The sequence below is a fragment of the Triticum aestivum genome, chromosome 3B, assembly GCF_018294505.1.
Source record: "Triticum aestivum cultivar Chinese Spring chromosome 3B, IWGSC CS RefSeq v2.1, whole genome shotgun sequence".
NCBI lineage: Eukaryota > Viridiplantae > Streptophyta > Magnoliopsida > Poales > Poaceae > Triticum > Triticum aestivum.
In genome coordinates this window covers 661,690,119-661,702,240 of record NC_057801.1, presented here as the reverse complement: position 1 = coordinate 661,702,240, position 12,122 = coordinate 661,690,119, and the positions used below count along the sequence as shown (strand labels likewise).

Here is a 12,122-nt window from a genome sequence, read left to right as displayed (position 1 = left end):
ATTTTTAATACCTATTAATTCTTTTACAAATAATAGTTCAATATTTTTCAAATAGTTGTTGAACATTTTTCAAATTCTTGTTCAACATTTTATAAATATTCGTTCAACATTTTTCATATACTCGTCCAACATTTTTTAATTACTATTCAACATTTTTTAGTACATATTCAATATTTTTTTTAAATACTTGTTCAACATTTATAATATCCATTCAACATTTTCAAAAATTTGTTCAACATTTTTAAATACTTATTCGATATTTTTTGCTGAGTGTTTTTGGTTATATCTTTATCTTTACCTATATATACTAATAAATCACCGATCGCTTCTGGTCGTATGTTGCTGCCCTTTTTGCAAAAAATGTCCGTTTATTAGAAATTAACCCGCAGTCCCTTTGTAATTGGATCTGGGAAAACGCTTCGTTTTTGAAGAAAAAAAACCTCTAATCCACCAGACCACTCCGCCGCTCCCTCCTGCCCTCTCTCCCCTCGCAGCCGCAAGCCGCCTCGCCGGCGACCCCGCACCTCCGCAAGGCCCCACCGCCAGTGACCTTCCCCGCCGGGCCTCCGGTCGCTCCGCCGCCTCTCCACTCTCCCTTCTCCTCCCTTTTCTCGATCTCCTCTCACCTCTCTCCCTCTTTCTTGCTGGACAGGGACCTCCATGGCGCCGCCGGCCCTCATTCTCGCCGGATCCGGCCGCCTCCACGCCAAATCCGCCAGAAATGGATCCGTCCCGGCCAGATCCGCCCGGATCCGACCGGGCCCCGCCGTCGTCGCCACCGGAGCACCACCCCGCTCAACCTGCAGCGCCACCTTCCACCGGCAGGCCTTGGAGAACCTCATCTCTCTGATTTCCTCTCAATTTTTGCAGGATGGGCAAGAACCAGATATAGTAGTTACATCTAAAGGGATGAATTTAGAGGAAGATGCAGCAAGGTAGAGGTAGTAATCTCAAAAAAATTCTGAAATACATTAGCGTGAACAGGTTTTCTCCTGCTGCCCACCGATTCCTTCCTACTCCTCCAATTTTTCTCACAAAATGCATTTTGTGGTATGATGCGACTACAACTAGAGATAAAACATTTAAGGATCTGAATATTTGAGCAGAGACCTATTACGTGTTGCAGCTAGCTCGAACTACATTTATAATGCACAACTCAAAGGACCGACGCTATTGGTAAGATAAGGTCACATGAGTCCCAATTAAATGGGAAGCAAAGGGTGAAAAATGGGGCCCTAAAATCACTATTTATTCTATCCTCTGTGTCTTAGCAAACCAGTTCATGTGGAGACGAACATGTTTCCTCTGTGAAAAATCAATACATTATTATTGTTATTTATCATTTCCTTGGACATAAAATTCAAACATGAGGACTTGGTTTCTTTCTTTTCTACAGTATCCAGATGCATGCTCTGTCCGTTGCTTTTTAGTTAAATGTTATTTTGTTCAGACTATTTTCATCACTAAAGTGGTTGAACTGTAAGTTCAGAATTGGCAGTAAATAGTGCAGTATCTTGATGCATGCCTTTTCTACACAGGCTTTGCAGTAAATCGTGTATTTTCCCCTTACACACAAGGTGCCCAGCTTCTAATCAGTCTTGGCATTGATCTTTTCAGAATTGATCGAGTAAAAAGGCAACTTCGGCATGCCAATGGGACCTTTTTAGTAAGTGCTTTGACTCTGTTTTTTCATGGCCATGTGTGGAATAATTGCCAATGATATCAAAATTAAGCTCCTCCCGTGAATGAACAAGCAAATGTTCTTAAACTATAGGTATATTTTTTCTATTTCTTGATGAAAATGTTCCAGTATCATGTACTATCCGTGTTCACTTAATCATCCGTGTTCTGCTCCCACCGCCGGTTGTGTGTGTGTGGCATGGGTGGCATCTACTTTGCCATTATAGGAAGCAAAGCTATGAGCGGTTTTCTTCTTTTATTAACGGCCAATTGTTTTATTACTTTGTGCAAGGAATCCAATTTCTTAGCGGTTTTATATTATTGAATGCAGACTTGCAGTTTAACTTTTTAGCAAGCTTTTGTTCTACGTCAATCTAGCATGGTTATGTGTTGTTGAATGTTGACTTCATTACGAGTTTCTGACTATCTACTTGTTCATGTTTATACGGATGAGGTGCTGTCAGGGGTGGCTGAGACCATCAAGAACTTTGTCCTGATCTACCATGTTGACATCACCAAGGTTCCTGACTTCAACACCATGTACGAGCTGTACGACCCGTCAACGGTGATGTTCTTCTTCCGCAACAAGCACATCATGATTGATCTTGGGACAAGAAACAACAACAAGATCAACTGGGCAATGAAAGACAAGGAAGAGTTTGTTGACATCGTGGAGACTGTCTATAGAGGAGCTCGTAAGGCTGTCGTCTGGTGATTGCTCCCATGGATTACTCCACCAAATACAGGTACTGAGGTATCTGTGCCTGTCTCTTCATGTGGTTTCAATGATCCCAAATATTCCAAAGGATGAGCATAGTCATGAAACGCTTCCAATCGATGATTTCCTGGCAGTTTGTAGTATTCCAGTAGCACACCAAACAACTTTTGCTGCAGGACACTGAAGTAATAGATGAGAGCAAGTTTTTGTGGCTTAGAGACACATGGGGCAGATGTCTGAATCAAGTATGGTCTTGTGTAAATTTTGACATGTGTTCACTCTTCCGTTATGCAGTAGCCATACAAAAAAAACATTGTTGGGCACCCTTGATGACTAAAACAGAGAGAGTGGGATCATCAATTCCTTGGTATCTCTATCCTCAACCAAACTACGGACCATCCAACCTTCGGTCAGGTTCACTATTCTTCAATCTTAGTGCTGCATATTCCTATTTGAATGATACTTGGTGCATAAAATTAGTGATTCGGAAAATTCTTTTTTTTTTCTTTGTTACGAACAAATCTGCAACTCTGTATCCTATTTCTTGCCACTGTTAGTCTTGGTAGATGAAGTCAGATTGTGTACTGACATTGTTGTAATCTCTGTATCCTGTTTGTGTTATTTTGCTTACACAGAATGGCCATGTTTATCTTAAATTTCCTTCTCAATTGCCTTTAAATTAATAAATCAGGGTAACAAATAGAATGTGTCTGTTCCATTACCCACAACTGTACCATTATCTACTATTGAATAGTTGGATCAATAAACTTGTCGTGATCTTTTGTTGTAGAAGAGCAATGTTCTACCTGCTTATAATTATATGTCATCCTGAGTTGTTATTTGTAAGATGATGATGATTGATAAGAATCTCATCGATAAGTTTTGCCCTGAGTTTTTTCTCATTGAGTTTTGGTACATTTGGTATTGTTCGATATGCTATCTAATATATAGTGTGTGCTCCAACTTCAGTTGATTAATTATTTTTCACTTAGCAGCGGGTGATTGATGGACCAATTATGCCAGTAATGTCCTTAATTTCAGAGAAGATGCAAAACAGATAACATGGATGAGCTTGCATACTTGCCGGTAGTATAGCTTTCTGCTGAACCATATATTCTGCCAGGAGAAGTTTCAGTGACCAATGGAAGCTTTGATGTATTTTTTTCAAGCAAAAGTAATCGTCTATTATCCATGTCAGGTTTCGACTCAAATTGTAGTGCTTCTGTTCTATGCAATTTTATTTTCTTACTGATGCCATGTTCTGGCATTCCTTATCTTTTATGCCTGATGTGAGTCTTAGTGCTAATAAGAACTATTTTTTCCCAATGGTAAATCTACCTTTTCCCCATCATGTGACTTAAAGCTAATCTATTCATTGTTAGTTGTCCTTCCTGTACAAAGGTCATCTGTTTCGATTCAGTTCTCTTCGCTTTCTTTTACTGTAACATAGACCATGCTCACATGGTCGTAAATTGTAAACAGAGATGGAAACATGCATACAGATCTCTCGAGCATGCAATATTTTTCTAGGGTGACAATTTTTAAATGGCTTTATATCTGAAGACACCTTTTGGTTGGCTCTATTTGTTGTATATAAGTTATATCTGAATATACCTTTGGATGCTTATACCATAAATGATGGCCCTGGATAAGTTATATCTGAAGATACCTTTGGTGACCCCTTTCTATGTTCATTGGTGAATAATAGCGGAAAAAAACTCGAATGAAACCATGCGACGACATAGAGGAACACTACTTGGGGAAGTAAAATGTTATAGTGGTCGCTTTGTTGAGAGGTGAGCAAATACATGAAGCCAACAGAGCGACTGGGTGGGTGGATCATGACTATCTCTGATTTACTTCGATGTCTCAGTGCTCAATTTATCTTTCCTGTACGATTATTTGTCATGCTCTTGCAATTTTCACACTTTATGTGACAGAAGATCCCACAAGAATTATCATTGTTTGTGTTTAAGAGAGCCATAAGGTTTATCCATTTCATAGTGAGGCATTGAGTTACGTATTTGCTATTAGACTAGATGACTGAATCCCAGTCAAGTTTCTTCAGCAAGGCAGCACAAGGGGAATGCATGGAGCAACAACACCAGAATTTGTTTATGCATTTGCTTTAGCCAACATATCTGAATCCCGGGCGACTTTTCAAACATGCAAATTATGTTATGGTTCATGTTTACAAGGGATAATGAGATGGGGAACGCGAAGAGAGACCGTGTGTGCAGTTCATCTCGCAATGAGAGTATCTTCTTTTTCTGAGAGCGTGCGTGTTTTTTGAGGGAACTGAGAGCGTGCATGTTTGTGTAGGCAAGTTGTTATGTTCGGTCCAAGCCTAAATAGTGCAAAAAACAATTACAAATAAAATATAAATTTCAAAAAGACAAAACATTCTTTAAGAAACATCTATTAAAAAATTTGTTTTTAGAGAAATGTTCCAATTTACTAAAAACATTAACTATTCTTAAAAAATCGTTTCAATTTTTATGTAAACGTTAACTTTTATTAAAAATAAGAAAATTTCCACGTTTAACCTTATTATCGACATTTATTAAAATTGGATATAAAAAAATGATGCACAATGGCACATGAAGCAGATTTTTTTAGGCTAACCACACGCTTTATTAATTTCTCAATAATATTGTGAGGGATATATGATTTTTAGCACATGAAGCAGGTTGTGTCTCTTTTCTCGCCCGGTGCAACGCACGGGCATTTGTACTAGTATACATGAAAGAAAAAAAGAGCCTGTGGCTCCCGCGTGGCTGGCCTGCTATCTGCAACCCGGGCGATTCCTTCAGCGAGGGAAGCTCGCGGCTCACGTAACGCGACAAGTTTGGTGAGATTCGAATTCGAAACCTCTTTGTTTCCTTCGCAGTAACCAATTCGGACGGCTAACTTGCTATGCTTACTAATACTTATTATGTTTCTTCTTATTTCTACGCCTCCCGGACTATGTTTTTTCTATTTTTTGTCGGGTTTTCATCGGGTTTTTATTTTCTGTTTGCTGCTTTCTTTTTTCATGTTACCTTTTCTTTTCTTTTTTCCATTCTACAAATACATGAAGACCTTCACATTGAAACTTCATTCAAATCATGAACTTTTTGAAATTCATGAACATTTTTCATTTTGTGACTGCTTTCAAAATTTGTAAACCTTTTTCAAATTGTTGAACTCAAAACCGATGAACTTTTTCAAAATTCATGAACTTATTATTGAATTCGTCAACATTTTTTTCAAATCAATGAAGTTTTTTCAATCTCATGATATTTTTTCAATTTTGTGATTATCTTAAATTTGTGAACTGTTCTCAAGAGTCAATGGTCAACGATCATTCGTCAAGGGCCCCAACGGCTAGCGGTCAACCGGTCCACCTGTTTGTTGTGACTTGTGAGCAGTCAAAATGTCTAGCGAGTCTCGACCGATTGAAATCAGTGATCGATCGACAAAACAGGTGCACCGAAGCTAATGGCCTTAATAGATGCGGCTCATCTCTTGGACAACGTATTTATAACCTTGCTATAATTATTTATATAAAATGCAAAATAATACTCCCTCCATCATGAATTAGTTGGCTAATATTTTTTTAGATACAGATGTATCTAGACACGTTTTAGTGTTTGGTACATCTGTATCTAGACAAATTTTAGACAACTACTTTGGGACGGAGGGAGTATATGCCAACTGTAAATCTTACGATGAAATAATTATATAGATAGGAAATTTATAACTCGAGATCTTGGAATCTATACAAAATAGAAAATAATAAATAAATTATTTGCCAACCATAAATGGTTACCAGCCACCACCTACCATTCGACGCAAAATAATAAATTATTTCTAGAATGTGTAGTATTGGTGAGTCTATATATATGTACCTTTCTAAAAACCAAATCATGCAAAAGCTTGGCTTTAGAAATTTCCTCACAATACTTTTCGTTGAGCGCAATACCTGTTGCAAAAGGCATCAGGCTATGCGCCTTCCACAGTTTATGGTATTCTTGTTTGTTTGTTCATCCCAAGTCGGTGCAATCTCGTCGTCGCATGGCGCATACGATGAGAATATGAATCAAATGAGGCAACAATCACCCTGGAATAGTAGCTGGCTACCCAGAAAAGCTACAACTAACAGTGGCGTCAACCATGTAAGTAAAAGGCTGTCTATGTTCATTGCTAGATTTGATGCATCACATATACATGTGACCCAATTACTTATCACACAAGGGAAACTCTTCCAATCTTGTATTGACTTCATCAAATCCCATAATTTATTTTGATTTACAAACAAATGAGAAGCTGGTCTTTGCGTAATTTTATTTGTTTTGTCGTATAGCTGAGATTTATTTTTTAATTTTTTTTTGCGAAAGGCATTCTCTTTCATTTGCTACTCTTCCTGCTGTCCGTACATGGTTGTTTGTTCTCCATTAAAACTACTATCTCTATCTCCGTAATTGGGTTGACCGGATCCTTTCGTTGGTCCCGGCGGCCCGATTCCAGAACCATGCACTAGTTTTACACATAACGCCGCTGCAATCAGCACAAAGCAGAAAATGATTCTCAAAATTCACGGGATTCACAAGGTACATCTAGAATGAGAAGCACTGCAGATGGTCAGTAAAGATGCAACACAAAATTCAAAACGAGGAAATAAGAGATGGCTGCCCCTAATTTTTTTTGCCGGCGGAGAAGGAATTTCTCACCGGTTTCCACCATGGCCAGTGGTTCATGGTTAGTTTGTTCGAGCCCAGGCAATAACAACGCTGATTATGGAATATTTAATCGCCTTTCTTAATAAATAAGTGGTGAACAAGCAAATGCTAAAAATCTTTTTTTTTCTTTCAAGAGTACACGGAAGGCGTGCCATATTTTTATAGAAGACAGAAGACAATTACAAGAGACTATTTCTCGCTGCGAACAACAAGTGTAGCACGAACTCTACCCGAGCTTATCCAAAGACAAGCAACCTCAAATGCTACAACCACAACACAAATAAACTTACCCTAAACAGAACAACTAAGCCGCGTCTCGACCAACACCGGTCACCTCGAAGAGCAACAACTTCAACCGGACTTTCCTTGCCAACACACCAACCACCCTTGAAAGGCTAAAAAAAGATGTCGAGTGCGTGGCAAGACTTAGTCGATCCCGACAAAAGCCACCGGCCCACCGCCTTGGACTCAAATAAATTAACTCAAATGCTAAAAATCTCCCCTAAAAAATTGCTAAAAAATCTGACATCAGATTCTCAGGACTCTCGTGCGAACGCGCTCGCTGCCGTCGGATCTGTTGCACTGATCTTGAAGCAGGCGCGGGGGGACACGTCATCCTCGTGTCATCCTCTGCCTCTGCGGGAGACTTTGACATATCCTCTCCCTCACTTCCACTTCCTCTGTTCTTGGGCGGTGCTGCGGCGACCTTCCGGACTCCGGCGATTGAACATGGGATGGGGAGGCGACGGTGTAGAGGAGCCGCGACGGGGGAGATATTTGGTGCAGGGAGCCGGGAGTGCGTTGCGGCGGGGGGAGCTGCGACTAGAGCTCGAGCGCGAGCACACGGGGGCGGTGGCGGAGAGGAGCTGCCGCGGAGAATCTGCACATGGGCTTGGGGGGGGGTGCGATGGGTGGGTGTGGGAGGCAGTGGTTGCGTGGACGAAGTGATGCAGCGGTGTGCGACTGGTCATCGACCTTGGTTGCACGGTGGCGCTATCGGGCGCGACCATCTATTACCTGATGCCACCGACCGCCTGGGCGCTCATCGTCTCGCGGCCAACGTGGTCGCTGGTCGTCCACCGCCACCTATTCAGCACACCATGATCACCTATCCAGACAGCACGGACGCTGGTAGGTGTTCAGGTCATGCCTATTTAGATGCAGATGATGTGTTTATTTTTGTAATTTTCAGATTGTTGGCAAAGTTTATACTTTGTACTATGTCCATGTTCATCAGATGGCAAATTCATTTATGCTCACATTTTCAAATGCAAACCCATTTTTTTGTGGTTTCCAAACATTGCAAGTTGTATAATCACAAAATGACAAATTCAAAAACAATTGTATGAATTTCAAATTCTGACATGTCAAATGTATATACTAGTCATCTAGGAAATTTACATCTTTTCTGACCCATGCCATTTTTTTTATTTTTGGAACAGTTTAAATTTAATTTTGAACCATGACAATTTTATTTTATGAGCAACATAGTTTTTTTGTTTGACCATGTCAATTTTTATCCATTCATTTTTTGGAACATGGTAACTTTTGTTGGAACAAAACATGTGAAATTTCTTTTTGTATACATTCGTTTAAGAAACAATGGCCAAATCCTTTTTTAAACCATAGAAAACATATCTTTTGGAAATCCCATGGAAAGCTTGTTTTCGTAAGACTATTATCTTAATATCCTTTTTGCCATCATCTTTTTATGAAGCAATGGCGAGTTCACGTATGAACTTCATTTCTTAAACGTTTTCTTGTTTTTATTGATGCGGCAGATTCTTAGTTTTTAATGCATGGGATTTTTTTTTTGTAAATTTTGATGTGTGGCATTTTTTAGGTATGGCATCTTTGTGTTCAAATACAGATCCAACCAGCTCGCTGATTTTTTTTCATTTTTTGTTACTGTTTTTTGGTTTTTCTTATTTATTTAGTTATGCACAATCAATGATGCTTTTGGGAAGGAGGCCTGTCAAGAAATGTCTGTTGGGCCGTATTTGTTCGCGCTTGCGAGTTCCTCCGAGCGAATGTTTCTGTTCACTAGAGGATCCGTCCCAGATCGAACGATTCGTTAGTTGGGGGTTGCTCCCAGATCAAACGTCGGTTTAGTATAAGGGTCCTAAATTGAATTAGATATCAACTAAATTAATGCTCCCGATTTGATTTAAAAAGCTTCCAATATACCATTGTATTATAAGTATTGTAGTGTGAAGCATATTATATTAACTGGTATCTTGCCTTCCTACAGTATGCTCTAATTGAGTACTTAACAGACTCTATACTCTTCGGTGGCATGTCAACGTTTGATGTCTATGGTATGAAAAATGTCAATAACCAAATAAGCTCATCACACATGTGTGTGGTCGGTCGAGGGAAGGACTTCAGTAGTCACAATGCTGCAATAGCTGGATGGACGGTAAGTTAGTTCCTCAATGATTACTCCAGCATAACCTATTTGGAATGCATGGATTTCCTTTTCAGTGACGATTGCACTTTTCTTTAAATCAATGCATTCTATTTATGCGAAAACTTTATAGCTACTTCCTCTGTATCAAAATATAATATGATTTTGCAGTTCAATATTTTGATAGAGGGAGTACCTTTTTAGCAACTGTTAATTTACTTTTATGCAGGTTAGCCCATCCGAATATGGTGATAGCAAAACACATTTCTTTACACGATGGACGGTACATGGTTTAACTTTTTGTATTTGTTAGTTTTTTCTTGTGTTCAATATTTTGAAAATTTGGGGGTAACATTTTCTTAGCAATACACATACAATTCATGATCTTTTGTTGCATGACAGGTTGACGGGTATAAGTCAACTGGATGCTATGACTTGAAATGCGATGGTTTTGTGCCAGTACAAAATGCGCCTATCACTCCAGGAGACACTCTAGACCACAAAAACGGAAAACTTAAGATCACAATCAAGATATTCAAGGTAAGCAGTTAAAACCCGATGAAAGCACTAAATATAATTTACCACTAGAATTTTTATCTAAGGAGGTATATGTGGTTCAAAAAAATTATGCATAGATGATGACATCACTAATTGACCCTCTGATTCTAGAGTCATTTGTATTGCTAGTTACTGGAATAAGTTTTAGTTACCGTTGTCTATCTTGCAGAAGAAAGATGATGGTGACTGGTAGTTGTACTTTGGTTATAATAATCAAAGCCTTAGAGCTGTTGGATTCTGGCCCAAAAGTATCTTTAATAATATGGCAGACCATGCAAATCTTGTAGAGTGGGGTGGTTACACCTTCTCTAATTCCGGGAGTGCTAGTCCTACAATGGGCAGCGGCCACTGGCCTGGGATACATTCTGCAACTGTTCGAGATGTTAGATTTGTTGATGACACTGGTAGAGGCTACAAAATTGATCCATGGCCCGGGGCCCTTGTTGCTTCTATCTCCCATAAAAAATGCTATGGAGCCGTTCTATCTGTAGACGAAATGTTTTACTATGGCGGACCTGGTGGTTGTACTATGTAGTAAAGCTTTATAGTTTGAGATGGGATCCAAATAATATAATAAAGATATAATGTGTTTACAAGTTATTTCGACAAGGAAATTGTTATGGCTCTCCTTGTATGCCATATATGTAAATAAAGTGAAGAAGCAATAGAATCATCCACCTAAGACAACTAGTTTAATGCTCGTGCGCTGCCATGGTGATTTTTTTACAGCAGGCAAAAGATATGCCCCTCCCCCCTCAATAATCGTCGTTTCTCTTTCACCATTCTCTCGCCCATTTTGTTTCCCCTCGGCAATCGCCGTTTCTTCGTAGTCGTACCTCCCTTGTAAGAAGTGATGGCATGTGGTTTCCATTCTTACAAACTAATTCTCTCTCCAATTTCTTCCTCATCGATAATCATTATTTCTTCTTGACCATCCACATTCATTATCTAATCTTCTTAGTGCCCCTCCTTCCACTTCACCTTCACTCTCGATCTTGTACTTTTACAAATTATATAGTATTTATCAATTCAAAACAATATTTTGATTATATTTCTTATTTACAAATGATGAAAGATGCATGCACTACAATATTTGTGTCACCTTATTTTTCGACCCCCACAAAGATAACATTTCAAACTAATACAAAGAGACTTGATCAAATAACAAATTCACCTATAACACATGGTTGGTGCAAAACCACCATGTACTATCATTGGACCTTCACACGCTACCTATCCCTCTCCCCACGTCCTCTAAAGGAAGTCCACCTCTGATCATGAAAACAAACTACTGCAAGCCTAATCTAAATAATAAGTGTTGAAAATCAAGTGAACATTAAATCCATAATTTGATTGTACATTTTACATGATAAATAAATTCCATGTGAGCCAAGTTATAATGCGACTCTGGTCAAAATAAACAAGCATAATGGAAGGGGGAAACTGCATCTTGCTCGCACTATGTGTCATGTGACGCCACACCATCAACCCACTCATCGACAGTGCATGTGAGGCACCTCTTCCTCTCACCAGCGAAGGTGTCTTGTTCAAATTCCAATGCCCATGGTTGTAATCCTTTGAGGCCATGAACCATATTTTGAGCTCATAGCTGGGGAATATGCCCCACTAAAAAATAGTGGAGAATATATTTGTTTGGTCGCCTTGGGCTCGTCGTCACCTCCTTGCAGCAAAGCAAATCGATGTACTGCACAGCCGAAAGAAAAGACATTCATAGGATGCCATATCTTGGAGAAGCTTCACAATATCAAATTCAAGATTCAATCACTTTTCCATTTGTACGTCTCGTAGCATAGAGATCAAAACAAGATAAGAGTATCACTCTAGAATATAGCTTAACAACAAATACATGAACTGCACTTCTTTGCTATAAAAACACCCCCTGGCTAAAAACAACTGTCATCATAGCTTGATCATCTACCTAGAGCAAGAACATAATTAGAAATCTTGAGTAATTTCTAAATGTAGATTTAAGCAAAGACTAACATATATACTTTGGACATAGGAGAATAGTACTTGC

General features: G+C 39.2%; 2 pseudogenes; both read left to right on the top strand.

The window, feature by feature from the left end:
- The first annotated feature begins 419 nt into the window (after positions 1-419).
- Positions 420-2,521, top strand: LOC123071528 (thioredoxin-like protein YLS8; annotated as a pseudogene).
- Positions 2,522-8,066: 5,545 nt separating this feature from the next.
- Positions 8,067-10,619, top strand: LOC123067666 (uncharacterized; annotated as a pseudogene).
- The last annotated feature ends 1,503 nt before the right edge of the window (positions 10,620-12,122 follow it).